This window comes from Heptranchias perlo, chromosome 43 (assembly GCF_035084215.1).
Source record: "Heptranchias perlo isolate sHepPer1 chromosome 43, sHepPer1.hap1, whole genome shotgun sequence".
NCBI lineage: Eukaryota > Metazoa > Chordata > Chondrichthyes > Hexanchiformes > Hexanchidae > Heptranchias > Heptranchias perlo.
The window spans coordinates 943,642-960,021 of NC_090367.1; positions in this window are offsets into that span (position 1 = coordinate 943,642).

The window sequence follows — 16,380 nt, forward strand, 5'->3', positions numbered from 1 at the left end:
TGGAGGATGTCAGTCTGTGTCTCTGACACCCCATCTCCCCCAATCTGTGAAAAGGGATTCCTGTCGTCCCACTGAAAGACAACAGAGCGAGCGGACACAACCGAGTGGGAACAGCGACAGAGTGCGGACACAACCGAGTGGGAACAGCGACAGAGTGCGGACAGAGTGCGGACAGCGACAGAGTGCGGACAGAGTGCGGACAGGGACAGAGTGCGGACAGGGACAGAGTGCGGACAGGGACAGAGTGCGGACAGGGACAGAGTGCGGACAGGGACAGAGTGCGGACAGCGACAGAGTGCGGACAGCGACAGAGTGCGGACAGCGACAGAGTGCGGACAGAGCGCGGACAGCGACAGAGTGCGGACAGAGTGCGGACAGAGCGCGGACAGAGCGCGGACAGAGCGCGGACAGCGACAGAGTGCGGACAGCGACAGAGCGCGGACAGAGTGCGGACAGCGACAGAGTGCGGAAAGAGTGCGGACAGAGTGCAGACACAACCGAGTGGGAACAGCGACAGAGTGCGGACAGAGTGCGGACAGCGACAGAGCGCGGACAGAGTGCGGACAGCGACAGAGCGCGGACAGAGTGCGGACAGAGCGCGGACAGCGACAGAGTGCGGACAGAGCGCGGACAGAGCGCGGACAGCGACAGAGTGCGGACAGAGCGCGGACAGCGACAGAGTGCGGACAGAGTGCGGACAGCGACAGAGTGCGGACAGAGCGCGGACAGAGTGCGGACAGCGACAGAGTGCGGACAGCGACAGAGTGCGGACAGCGACAGAGTGGGAACACCGACAGAGTGCGGACAGAGTGCGGACAGCGACAGAGTGCGGACAGAGTGCGGACAGGGACAGAGTGCGGACAGAGCGCGGACAGAGCGCGGACAGCGACAGAGTGCGGACAGAGCGCGGACAGCGACAGAGTGCGGACAGAGCGCGGACAGCGACAGAGTGCGGACAGAGCGCGGACAGCGACACAGTGCGGACAGAGCGCGGACAGAGCGCGGACAGCGACACAGTGCGGACAGAGCGCGGACAGCGACACAGTGCGGACAGAGCGTGGACAGAGCGCGGACAGCGACACAGTGCGGACAGAGCGCGGACAGAGCGCGGACAGAGTGCGGACAGCGACACAGTGCGGACAGAGCGCGGACAGAGTGCGGACAGCGACACAGTGCGGACAGAGCGCGGACAGAGTGCGGACAGCGACACAGTGCGGACAGAGTGCGGACAGGGCGCGGACAGGGACAGAGTGCGGACAGGGTGCGGACAGGGCGCGGACAGGGTGCGGACAGGGTGCGGACAGGGTGCGGACAGGGTGCGGACAGGGTGCGGACAGGGTGCGGACAGGGACAGAGTGCGGACAGGGACAGAGTGCGGACAGAGTGCGGACAGGGACAGAGTGCGGACAGGGACAGAGTGCGGACAGAGCGCGGACAGCGACAGAGTGCGGACAGAGCGCGGACAGAGTGCGGACAGCGACAGAGCGCGGACAGAGCGCGGACAGGGACAGAGACACAGTGCGGACAGCGACACAGTGCGAACAGAGTGCGGACAGCGACAGAGCGCGGACAGAGTGCGGACAGCGACAGAGCGCGGACAGCGACAGAGCGCGGACAGCGACAGAGCGCGGACAGAGTGCGGACAGCGACAGAGCGCGGACAGCGACACAGTGCGGACAGAGCGCGGACGGAGTGCGGACAGAGACAGAGTGCGGACAGAGTGCGGACAGCGACAGAGTGCGGACAGAGCGCGGACAGAGTGCGGACAGCGACAGAGTGCGGACAGAGCGCGGACAGAGCGCGGACAGAGACAGAGTGCGGACAGAGTGCGGACAGCGACAGAGTGCGGACAGAGCGCGGACAGAGTGCGGACAGAGTGCGGACAGTAAAAAACTGGGGCAGAGTCCGTGGGGAGGAAGCATTTCAAACTTCAGGAGTCACTGCAGCAAATCGAGCAACGGGCTCCGGAGGCCCCCTCTCCCTGTGTGTGTTCGTGTGTGTGTGTGTGTGTGTGTGTGTGTGTGCGGGCGTGTCTGTGTCTGTGTCTGTGTCTGTGTGCGTGCATTCGCTCTCTCTCACACAGAGCCGAGTGTCTCACACTGGGCTAGACGTCTGTTCCAACATAACGACAGCCTGTGTCCCAGCAGTCTGTTCCTCCTCCCCCACCGATGGTTAATCCCCCCCCTCCATGTCCGTGCTGTCGAGCTGAAGATGGTGGATTTGAGCCCATTGCTGGGTAGAGTGGGAAATCTCACACAGGCAATGGGATTCTCAGGGCCCAGTGTGGGCCCAGTCTCCTGGGAACCTGTTTATTGCTGGGGAGTTTCTGCTGCTCTGATGCTTTGCCCCGAGTCCCCAACCTCTCACACGAGCCCCAACAGTCAGCGCTGACAAGACTATTTGACCATGGGGGTATCGCAGCCGAGCTCCAATCCTGCCCCCCCTCCAGAGTCCACACACTCAATTCCAGCAGGGGGTCAGTGGATCGCAGTCAGGGGCACTCTGGCTGACCCCCCCCTCCCACCCTCTCTCTAACCCAAAACCCCCCTCCCACCCTCTCTCTCTAACCCAACAGCCCGGCCTGGCTCAGTTCAAGCATTCCAGGGAGTCAGGAGGTGCAGGGTCCAAACCTCGAGGAGGGCGGTCCCAGGGCGCGGGAGGCCGGAGCTCCGGGGAGGGGGGGGCGAGAGACGGAGACCCCTGCCAGGCTGCGAATCCCCCCACCATTCACACCTGGTCCTGGTTTGAGTGAGAGGGTCGGTCTCCCAATCTACAGACCGAGACACTGGTAGGGTTTGGGTGTGTCCCAGGTGGGGTGAGTTACCCCGGGGATAAATGTTAAGATACCGGGGCCTCCTTAAGGGGAAACCTCGCCAGCAATGTAGAAAGTTGCTTTGACAGCGTCTGGGAGCGAGCTCATTCCTCCATCGAAATGGGTTTAAAAACATCCGAGAGTAAAGGGGGGCGATGCTGGTCTGGAGGGGGCCGGGACACAGGGCGGTGGGCCAATCGTCAACAGGAAGCTTATCTGATCTTTCCCGGGGCCCCGGGCTGGGGATCGAGGGGGTGGGGGGAGGCCCGGTCGAGGGGGAGGGGGGAGGCCCGGTCGAGGGGGTGGGGGGAGGCCCGGTCGAGGGGAGAGGGGAGGCCCGATCGAGAAGCCCCTCGTGTGTGTGACCAGTCCAGACACAGACACACACACCCCGCAGGAGGTGAGGCAATTCCTCGGGTCTCTGAGGCCGAGCTGCGGAGGGGGGAGGAAGTAAACAGAAAACAGCAGCGTGACCAGACGTCAAGGTTTGTCACGGCACTCCCTCCTCCCTCCCTCCCTCCCTCCCTCCCTCCCTCCCTCCCTCCCTCCCTCCCTCCTCCCTCCTCCCTCCCTCCCTCCCCCACTTCCCTCGAGCCTGGGCTGCTGTTAATTGAAGCCTCGGTAAACATGAACCAGCAAACACCTCGGCAGCACGAGACTTCCCGAGGGTAGATATTTATCGCACTCCCCCCACGGTCGAATTGCTCACAATTCCCCAGCGAGCGTGCGGTCCCCCGACTACCCCCCCCCCCCCCCCCGCCCAGCCTCCAAAATGCGTACAGAGCGCATTTCCCCAGAGCTCAGGCCGTTTGGCACTGTGGTGGGGGGCCTCAAGAGCGGGTGTCAGTAGGGTATTCAACCACGGGAAGCGTCACACCCACTCCAACATGCAAAATGTAAAATCCCACAAAAATATCGAAGTGGGGGGGCGAATGCTCACCTCTCCTCCCCGCTACCACCCCCCCACATCCCACACACGGCACCCACCCATCGAGGCTCTGCTCCCAGACTCGCAAGATATTAAATCCCGGTAGAAGATGGGATCAGTTGTGATGCACCTTGTGGTCAAATAGTCCCACGACACCGCGTCGGGACGCCCATGAGGAATGCACCAATTTGCACACAGCAAGATCCCACAAACAGCAATGTGATAATGATCAGATCATCTGTTTTTTTAGTGATGTTGGTTGAGGGATAAATATTATCCCCAGGACACCGGGGAGAACTCCCCCTGCTCTTCTTCCAATAGTGGCCGTGGGATCTTTTACATCCACCTGAGAGGGGCAGACGGGGCCTCGGTTTAACGTCTCATCCGAAAGACGGCACCTCCGACAGTGCGGCGCTCCCTCAGTACTGACCCTCCGACAGTGCAGTGCTCCCTCAGTACTGACCCTCCGACAGTGCGGCGCTCCCTCAGTACTGACCCTCCGACAGTGCGGCGCTCCCTCAGTACCGACCCTCCGACAGTGCGGCGCTCCCTCAGTACCGACCCTCCGACAGTGCGGCGCTCCCTCAGTACTGACCCTCCGACAGTGCGGCGCTCCCTCAGTACTGACCCTCCGACAGTGCGGCGCTCCCTCAGTACTGACCCTCCGACAGTGCGGCGCTCCCTCAGTACCGACCCTCCGACAGTGCGGTACTCCCTCAGTACTGACCCTCCGACAGTGCGGCACACCCTCAGTACTGACCCTCCGACAGTGCGGCGCTCCCTCAGTACCGACCCTCCGACAGTGCGGCGCTCCCTCAGTACCGACCCTCCGACAGTGCGGCGCTCCCTCAGTACCGACCCTCCGACAGTGCAGCACTCCCTCAGTACTGACCCTCCGACAGTGCAGTGCTCCCTCAGTACTGACCCTCCGACAGTGCGGCGCTCCCTCAGTACCGACCCTCCGACAGTGCGGCGCTCCCTCAGTACCGACCCTCCGACAGTGCGGCGCTCCCTCAGTACCGACCCTCCGACAGTGCAGCACTCCCTCAGTACTGACCCTCCGACAGTGCAGTGCTCCCTCAGTACTGACCCTCCGACAGTGCGGCGCTCCCTCAGTACCGACCCTCCGACAGTGCGGCGCTCCCTCAGTACCGACCCTCCGACAGTGCGGCGCTCCCTCAGTACCGACCCTCCGACAGTGCGGCACTCCCTCAGTACTGACCCTCCGACAGTGCGGCGCTCCCTCAGTACTGACCCTCCGACAGTGCGGCGCTCCCTCAGTACCGACCCTCCGACAGTGCGGTACTCCCTCAGTACTGACCCTCCGACAGTGCGGCACACCCTCAGTACTGACCCTCCGACAGTGCGGCGCACCCTCAGTACTGACCCTCCGACAGTGCGGCGCTCCCTCAGAACTGACCCTCCGACAGTGCGGCACTCCCTCAGAACTGACCCTCCGACAGTGCGGCGCTCCCTCAGTACCGACCCTCCGACAGTGCGGCGCTCCCTCAGTACCGACCCTCCGACAGTGCGGCGCTCCCTCAGTACCGACCCTCCGACAGTGCGGCGCTCCCTCAGTACCGACCCTCCGACAGTGCGGCGCTCCCTCAGTACCGACCCTCCGACAGTGCGGCGCTCCCTCAGTACTGACCCTCCGACAGTGCGGCGCTCCCTCAGTACCGACCCTCCGACAGTGCGGTACTCCCTCAGTACTGACCCTCCGACAGTGCGGCACACCCTCAGTACTGACCCTCCGACAGTGCGGCGCTCCCTCAGAACTGACCCTCCGACAGTGCGGCACTCCCTCAGAACTGACCCTCCGACAGTGCGGCGCTCCCTCAGAACTGACCCTCCGACAGTGCGGCGCTCCCTCAGTACCGACCCTCCGACAGTGCGGCGCTCCCTCAGTACCGACCCTCCGACAGTGCGGCGCTCCCTCAGTACCGACCCTCCGACAGTGCGGCGCTCCCTCAGTACCGACCCTCCGACAGTGCGGCGCTCCCTCAGTACCGACCCTCCGACAGTGCGGCGCTCCCTCAGTACCGACCCTCCGACAGTGCGGCGCTCCCTCAGTACCGACCCTCCGACAGTGCGGCGCTCCCTCAGTACTGACCCTCCGACAGTGCGGCGCTCCCTCAGTACTGACCCTCCGACAGTGCGGCGCTCCCTCAGTACTGACCCTCCGACAGTGCGGTACTCCCTCAGTACTGACCCTCCGACAGTGCGGCGCTCCCTCAGTACTGACCCTCCGACAGTGCGGCGCTCCCTCAGAACTGACCCTCCGACAGTGCGGCGCTCCCTCAGAACTGACCCTCCGACAGTGCGGCGCTCCCTCAGTACCGACCCTCCGACAGTGCGGCGCTCCCTCAGTACCGACCCTCCGACAGCGCGGCGCTCCCTCAGCACTGACCCTCCGACAGTGCAGCACTCCCTCAGTACTGACCCTCCGACAGTGCGGCGCTCCCTCAGTACCGACCCTCCGACAGAGCGGCGCTCCCTCAGTACCGACCCTCCGACAGCGCGGCGCTCCCTCAGTACTGACCCTCCGACAGTGCGGCGCTCCCTCAGTACTGACCCTCCGACAGTGCAGCACTCCCTCAGTACTGACCCTCCGACAGTGCGGCGCTCCCTCAGTACCGACCCTCCGACAGTGCGGCGCTCCCTCAGTACCGACCCTCCGACACTCCCTCAGTACTGGCACCGGGGAGTGTCGGCTTGGATTACGGGGCTCGATTCTCTGGAGTGGGGGCTCGAACCCACGACCCTCTGACTCCGAGGGGAGAGAGAGAGACCCACTGAGCCAAACTGACAGCTATGGGAAGCAGGGGTTGTGGTGAAAGAGTGCGAGGGCTCTCCGGGGAGCTGCCTTTTGAGGTTTCGGGAGCCTCAGCTGCAGAGGACGAAGATAGAACGTGTGAAAACAAGCCTGAATCAATCAGGTGAGACCGTCCTGCAGTCAGGTACCTGTCGCTGGGGGTTACAGTCACATAAACCCATCCAGCATCTGTTACAATCAACGGGCGGTCCAAATGCTCCGGGACCGAGCCCCCCGCCATTGCCCCCACACACAGCAGGAAATCCCCAGGCTCCATCCCAGGCCTGTGCGGAGTTAACCAGGCTCGCTCCCCGGGGGCGGCTCGAATTGCCCCTTGGGTTCGGGAGGGGAATTCAGCCCCGCGTTCCCGACCCCCGATCGCTGTCCACTGACCCCCGTCGGGCACGGCCTGTGTCCGGACGTGAGGTCGGGCGAGGGCGGGCGCGCCGAGAGGGGGGAGGGGGGGCGCGCCGAGAGGGGGGAGGGGGGCGCGCCGAGAGGGGGGGAAATACCCCTCCCCCCCTCCACCAGACTTCACAATAAACACCTGATGAGAAAATAAGAGGGGTTTCTAGGGGACGGGGTGGAGACACGGAGCACACACGTGTACAAACCCGAGTGTACACGCAGAGCACACACGTGTACAAACCCGAGTGTACACGCAGAGCACACACGTGTACAAACCCGAGTGTACACGCAGAGCACACACGTGTACAAACCCGAGTGTACACGCAGAGCACACACGTGTACAAACCCGAGTGTACACGCAGAGCACACACGTGTACAAACCCGAGTGTACACGCAGAGCACACACGTGTACAAACCCGAGTGTACACGCAGAGCACACACACACGAACACGCACACATAAATGCACACTCGCTCACACACAAGTACACACACAAATACACGCCGGGCACACACTCACTCACTTGCACACAGACACAAACAGACACAGACCAGACAGACAGACAGACACAAGAGGTAGAAGGAAAGAGAGGAAGAAAAAGGGAGGGGGGGAAAGAGATAAAGGAGAGGAAGTGTGAGAGAGAGAGCGGGGCAATGGGGCGGTTACACAAACAAGTGGTAGAGGGGGGCCCGGGGGTCGGGGGGCCGGGGTCTCGGTGTCGGGGGGCCGGGGTCTCGGGGTCTCGGTGTCTGGGGGCCGGGGTCTCGGTGTCTGGGGGCCGGGGTCTCGGTGTCTGGGGGCCGGGGTCTCGGTGTCGGGGGGCCGGGGTCTCGGTGTCGGGGGGCCGGGGTCTCGGTGTCGGGGGCCGGGGTCTCGGTGTCGGGGGTTCGGGGTCTCGGTGTCTGGGGCCGGGGTGTCGGTGTCGGGGGCCGGGGTCTCGGTGTCGGGGGGCCGGGGTCTCGGTGTCTGGGGGCCGGGGTCTCGGTGTCTGGGGGCCGGGGTCTCGGTGTCTGGGGGCCGGGGTCTCGGTGTCGGGGGGCCGGGGTCTCGGTGTCGGGGGCCGGGGTCTCGGTGTCGGGGGCCGGGGTCTCGGTGTCGGGGGGCCGGGGTCTCGGTGTCGGGGGCCGGGGTGATGTTGAGCGCCTGCCCCGGGCCGGGAGCCTCTTACCGGGGGACGCAGCTGGGCGAGGAGCGGTCGATCTCCCAGGCGGCGAACAGGCTCATGTGGACCGGCCTCGGGGCAGCGCCCGGCGCCGAGCGGTGCGGCTTGTCGGCCATGGCGGCGGCTCCTCTCCCCGGACTCGGGCTCCGGGCTCGGCTCCTCTCCCGGCCGCTCCTGCTCCTCTCCCCGGGCTCCTCGCTCCGTCTCCGGGGCTCGGGCTTCAGTCCGAGAGGAAACGGAAACCTGGCGGTGGAAACGCGCAAATTACACACACTGCGTGCAAATTACACACAGGACCGTGCAAATTACACACACTGCGTGCAAATTACACACAGGACCGTGCAAATTACACACACTGCGTGCAAATTACACACAGGACCGTGCAAATTACACACACTGCGTGCAAATTACACACAGGACCGTGCAAATTACACACAGGACCGTGCAAATTACACACACTGCGTGCAAATTACACACAGGACCGTGCAAATTACACACAGGACCGTGCAAATTACACACAGGACCGTGCAAATTACACACACTGCGTGCAAATTACACACAGGACCGTGCAAATTACACACAGGACCGTGCAAATTACACACACTGCGTGCAAATTACACACAGGACCGTGCAAATTACACACAGGACCGTGCAAATTACACACAGGACCGTGCAAATTACACACAGGACCGTGCAAATTACACACACTGCGTGCAAATTACACACAGGACCGTGCAAATTACACACAGGACCGTGCAAATTACACACACTGCGTGCAAATTACACACAGGACCGTGCAAATTACACACAGGACCGTGCAAATTACACACAGGACCGTGCAAATTACACACAGGACCGTGCAAATTACATACACTGCGTGCAAATTACACACAGGACCGTGCAAATTACACACTGGACCGTGCAAATTACATACACTGCGTGCAAATTACACACAGGACCGTGCAAATTACACACTGGACCGTGCAAATTACATACACTGCGTGCAAATTACACACAGGACCGTGCAAATTACACACACTGCGTGCAAATTACACACAGGACCATGCAAATTACATACACTGCGTGCAAATTACACACAGGACCGTGCAAATTACACACAGGACCGTGCAAATTACACACAGGACCGTGCAAATTACACACAGGACCGTGCAAATTACACACAGGACCGTGCAAATTACACACAGGACCGTGCAAATTACATACACTGCGTGCAAATTACACACAGGACCGTGCAAATTACACACACTGCGTGCAAATTACACACAGGACCATGCAAATTACACACAGGACCATGCAAATTACACACACTGCGTGCAAATTACACACAGGACCGTGCAAATTACACACAGGACCGTGCAAATTACACACACTGCGTGCAAATTACACACAGGACCGTGCAAATTACACACAGGACCGTGCAAATTACACACAGGACCGTGCAAATTACACACAGGACCGTGCAAATTACATACACTGCGTGCAAATTACACACAGGACCGTGCAAATTACACACTGGACCGTGCAAATTACATACACTGCGTGCAAATTACACACAGGACCGTGCAAATTACACACTGGACCGTGCAAATTACATACACTGCGTGCAAATTACACACAGGACCGTGCAAATTACACACACTGCGTGCAAATTACACACAGGACCATGCAAATTACATACACTGCGTGCAAATTACACACAGGACCGTGCAAATTACACACAGGACCGTGCAAATTACACACAGGACCGTGCAAATTACACACAGGACCGTGCAAATTACACACAGGACCGTGCAAATTACACACAGGACCGTGCAAATTACATACACTGCGTGCAAATTACACACAGGACCGTGCAAATTACACACACTGCGTGCAAATTACACACAGGACCATGCAAATTACACACAGGACCATGCAAATTACACACACTGCGTGCAAATTACGCACAGGACCGTGCAAACTACACACAGGACCATGCAAATTACACACACTGCGTGCAAATTACACACAGGACCGTGCAAATTACACACAGGACCGTGCAAATTACACACACTGCGTGCAAATTACACACAGGACCGTGCAAATTACACACACTGCGTGCAAATTACACACAGGACCGTGCAAATTACACACAGGACCGTGCAAATTACACACAGGACCGTGCAAATTACATACACTGCGTGCAAATTACACACAGGACCGTGCAAATTACACACACTGCGTGCAAATTACACACAGGACCATGCAAATTACACACAGGACCATGCAAATTACACACACTGCGTGCAAATTACGCACAGGACCGTGCAAACTACACACAGGACCATGCAAATTACACACACTGCGTGCAAATTACACACAGGACCGTGCAAATTACACACAGGACCGTGCAAATTACACACAGGACCATGCAAATTACACACACTGCGTGCAAATTACACACAGGACCGTGCAAATTACACACAGGACCATGCAAATTACACACACTGCGTGCAAATTACACACAGGACCGTGCAAATTACACACAGGACCGTGCAAATTACACACACTGCGTGCAAATTACACACAGGACCGTGCAAATTACACACAGGACCATGCAAATTACACACACTGCGTGCAAATTACACACAGGACCGTGCAAATTACACACAGGACCGTGCAAATTACACACACTGCGTTCAAATTACACACAGGACCGTGCAAATTACACACACTGCGAGCAAATTACACACAGGACCGTGCAAATTACACACAGGACCGTGCAAATTACACACACTGCGTGCAAATTACACACAGGACCCTGCAAATTACACACACTGCAAGCAAATTACACACAGGACCGTGCAAATTACACACAGGACCGTGCAAATTACACACAGGACCGTGCAAATTACACACAGGACCGTGCAAATTACACACAGGACCGTGCAAATTACACACAGGACCGTGCAAATTACACACACTGCGTGCAAATTACACACAGGACCGTGCAAATTACACACAGGACCGTGCAAATTACACACACTGCGTGCAAATTACACACAGGACTGTGCAAATTACACACACTGTGTGCAAATTACACACAGGACCGTGCAAATTACACACTGGACCGTGCAAATTACACACAGGACCGTGCAAATTACACACAGGTCCGTGCAAATTACACACACTGCGTGCAAATTACACACAGGACCGTGCAAATTACACACACTGCATGCAAATTACACACAGGACCGTGCAAATTACACACACTGCGTGCAAATTACACACAGGACCGTGCAAATTACACACAGGACCGTGCAAATTACACACACTACCGTGCAAATTACACACACTGCGTGCAAATTACACACAGGACCGTGCAAATTACACACACTGCGTGCAAATTACACATGGGACCGTGCAAATTACACATACTGCATGCAAATTACACACAGGACCGTGCAAATTACACACAGGACCGTGCAAATTACACACAGGACTGTGCAAATTACACACACTGTGTGCAAATTACACACAGGACCATGCAAATTACACACACTGCATGCAAATTACACACAGGACCGTGCAAATTACACACAGGACCGTGCAAATTACACACACTGCGTGCAAATTACACACAGGACCGTGCAAATTACACACACTGTGAGCAAATTACACACAGGACCGTGCAAATTACACACAGGACCGTGCAAATTACACACAGGACCGTGCAAATTACACACAGGACCGTGCAAATTACACACAGGACCGTGCAAATTACACACACTGCATGCAAATTACACACAGGACCGTGCAAATTACACACACTGCGTGCAAATTACACACAGGACCGTGCAAATTACACACAGGACCGTGCAAATTACACACACTGCGTGCAAATTACACACAGGACCGTGCAAATTACACACACTGTGTGCAAATTACACACAGGACCGTGCAAATTACACACAGGACCGTGCAAATTACACACACTGCGTGCAAATTACACACAGGACCGTGCAAATTACACACACTGCGTGCAAATTACACACAGGACCGTGCAAATTACACACACTGCGTGCAAATTACACACAGGACCGTGCAAATTACACACACTGAGTGCAAATTACACACAGGACCGTGCAAATTACACACAGGGCCGTGCAAATTACACACACTGCGTGCAAATTACACACAGGACCGTGCAAATTACACACACTGCGTGCAAATTACACACGGGACCGTGCAAATTACACATACTGCGTGCAAATTACACACAGGACCGTGCAAATTACACACAGGACCATGCAAATTACACACAGGACCATGCAAATTACACACACTGCGTGCAAATTACACACAGGACCATGCAAATTACACACACTGCGTGCAAATTACACACAGGACCGTGCAAACTACACACAGGACCGTGCAAATTACACACACTGCGTGCAAATTACACACAGGACCGTGCAAATTACACACACTGCGTGCAAATTACACACAGGACCGTGCAAATTACACACAGGACCGTGCAAATTACACACACTGCGTGCAAATTACACACAGGACCGTGCAAATTACACACACTGCGTGCAAATTACACACAGGACCGTGCAAATTACACACACTGCGTGCAAATTACACACAAGACCGTGCAAATTACACACAGGACCGTGCAAATTACACACACTGCGTGCAAATTACACATAGGACCGTGCAAATTACACACACTGCGTGCAAATTACACACAGGACCGTGCAAATTACACACAGGACCGTGCAAATTACACACACTGCGTGCAAATTACACACAGGACCGTGCAAATTACACACAGGACCGTGCAAATTACACACAGGACCGTGCAAATTACACACAGGACCGTGCAAATTACACACACTGCGTGAAAATTACACACAGGACCGTGCAAATTAAACACACTGCGTGCAAATTACACACAAGACCGTGCAAATTACACACAGGACCGTGCAAATTACACACAGGACCATGCAAATTACACACACTGCGTGCAAATTACACACAGGACCGTGCAAATTACACACAGGACCGTGCAAATTACACACACTGCGTGCAAATTACACACAGGACCGTGCAAATTACACACAAGACCGTGCAAATTACACACAGGACTGTGCAAATTACACACAGGACCGTGCAAATTACACACACTGCGTGCAAATTACACACAAGACCGTGCAAATTACACACAGGACCATGCAAATTACACACACACTGTGCAAATTACATGTCCCAAAGTGTTCTACGGCCAATGAAGTAGTTTTGAAGTGTAGTCATTGTTGTAATGTAGGAAACGCCAATTTACACACAGCAAGATCCCACAAACAGCAATGTGATAATGATCAGATCATCTGTTTTTTAGTGATGTTGGTTGAGGGATAAATATTGGCCCCAGGACACCGGGGAGAACTCCCCCTGCTCTTCTTCCAATAGTGGCCGTGGGATCTTTTACATCCACCTGAGAGGGGCAGACGGGGCCTCGGTTTAACATCTCATCCAAAAGACGGCACCTCCGACAGTGCGGCGCTCCCTCAGTACCGACCCTCCGACAGTGCGGCGCTCCCTCAGTACCGACCCTCCGACAGTGCGGCGCTCCCTCAGTACCGACCCTCCGACAGTGCGGCGCTCCCTCAGTACCGACCCTCCGACAGTGCGGCGCTCCCTCAGTACCGACCCTCCGACAGTGCGGCGCTCCCTCAGTACCGACCCTCCGACAGTGCGGCGCTCCCTCAGTACCGACCCTCCGACAGTGCGGCGCTCCCTCAGTACCGACCCTCCGACAGTGCGGCGCTCCCTCAGTACCGACCCTCCGACAGTGCGGCGCTCCCTCAGTACTGACCCGGGAAGGTCGGCCTGGATTATGGTCTCTGGAGTTGGACTTGAACGCACGACTTCTGACTCAGAGGCTACCCACTGAGCCCGAATAGAGGAACAGGAGCAGGCCATTCAGCCCCTCAAGCCGGTGCTGTTGATACACGAGGCAGTCTGGATGTGAGTTTTGTTTAACAAGCCCCAATCCCTCGAGTTTCAAGCTTTCAGTTAAATTAATATCCTGCATCTTCTCTCTGTGCTAGATACATCTTTTACCCAGAGCCGCACACACAACTGCAGTCCTAGTCCCCCAGCTCCTTGCACTGCTGTTAATTACCCTGAAAGCCGCTTCAATGGGAATCAGAATTGCAGAGCAACTCTACCAAGAAACCCTTAACTCAAGGCTCCGGTTACCATCATTTAAAATTCCACCCCGGTCTCCCCATCCCCCCCCCATCCCCCCCGACGCTGGCTCTCGCGAGTTCCACAGGCACCAACCACCCAGGAGCCTTGTCTGCAATTACAAGCCCGGACAGCGAGCGGCAGGATATTCAACCATGGGATGCGTCCAAAGTCGAGCCCGATCCTCTCATCACCGGACATCCACTTTTCCGGGAGGGGGGGGGTCATTGGATAGCGATTGAGAGCAGGAACCCGTGGTGATTTTCCCACCCCCCCCCCCCAACCCCAGGGGCACGTGCGATTGGCCCCCCACCCACCGCACCCCCGAGCCAATCACAGTCCACGAGTTGGACCCCAGGATTGGTGATTTCAGCTAGGAGGGCATTAGGTAAGGGCAGGATAGGCTTCCGTTGTGATGCCGCCCACAGTCAAATATCCTGCCACCAGTCAGCGTCTGGGCTCGTACACACACAAAAAAATTGGCACTTGGGTAACACACAGGAGGATGGACAGGACTTGTGGGACCCGTACCCCAGTGAGAGTCAGTGTGTGTGGGACCCGTACCCCAGTGAGAGTCAGTGTGTGTGGGACCCGTACCCCAGTGAGAGTCGGTGTGTGTGGGACCCGTACCCCAGTGAGAGTCGGTGTGTGTGGGACCCGTACCCCAGTGAGAGTCGGTGTGTGTGGGACCCGTACCCCAGTGAGAGTCGGTGTGTGTGGGACCCGTACCCCAGTGAGAGTCGGTGTGTGTGGGACCCGTACCCCAGTGAGAGTCGGTGTGTGTGGGACCCGTACCCCAATGAGAGTCGGTGTCTGTGGGACCCGTACCCCAGTGAGAGTCAGTGTGTGTGGGACCCGTACCCCAGTGAGAGTCAGTGTGTGTGGGACCCGTACCCCAGTGAGAGTCGGTGTGTGTGGGACCCGTACCCCAGTGAGAGTCAGTGTGTGTGTGGGACCCGTACCCCAGTGAGAGTCAGTGTGTGTGGGACCCGTACCCCAGTGAGAGTCGGTGTGTGTGGGACCCGTACCCCAGTGAGAGTCAGTGTGTGTGGGACCCGTACCCCAGTGAGAGTCAGTGTGTGTGGGACCCGTACCCCAGTGAGAGTCGGTGTGTGTGGGACCCGTACCCCAGTGAGAGTCGGTGTGTGGGACCCGTACCCCAGTGAGAGTCAGTGTGTGTGTGGGACCCGTACCCCAGTGAGAGTCAGTGTGTGTGGGACCCGTACCCCAGTGAGAGTCGGTGTGTGTGGGACCCGTACCCCAGTGAGAGTCAGTGTGTGTGGGACCCGTACCCCAGTGAGAGTCGGTGTCTGTGGGACCCGTACCCCAGTGAGAGTCGGTGTGTGGGACCCGTACCCCAGTGAGAGTCGGTGCGTGTGGGACCCGTACCCCAGTGAGAGTCGGTGTCTGTATGGAGGTGGGTGGGGGGATTTTCCCGATAAAAGATTGAAATGATGCCAGTGATAAAATCCCATCTGAACCGACAGGAAGAAGCAAACCTCACTCGTGTCACTTTCAATGTTCCAGGAACATGGCACAGGCTGTCTGGCTGGAGAGCTGCTCCAATTCGAATCAGGCTTAACCTGTCCTACGATTTATCAATGAGTCAGCACAAAGTGGATGGGCTGCTGTCGAGAGAAGGATGTGAACAAAGATAAAGGGAGACAGAGAGAGAAAGGGGGAGAGAGAGAGAGATAGAGAGAGAGACAGAGAGAGAGAGAGAGACACAGAGAGAGAGAGAGAGAGAGGGGGAGAGGGGGAGACAGACAGAGAGAGAGAGAGAGGGGAAGAGAGACAGAGAGAGAGAGAGAGAGGGGGAGACAGACAGAGAGAGAGAGAGGGGGAGATAGACAGAGAGAGAGAGAGAGAGAGAGGGGGAGACAGACAGAGAGAGAGAGAGAGAGGGAGACAGACAGAGAGAGAGAGGGGGAGACAGACAGAGAGAGAGAGAGGGGGAGACAGACAGAGAGAGAGGGGGAGACAGACAGAGAGAGAGAGGGG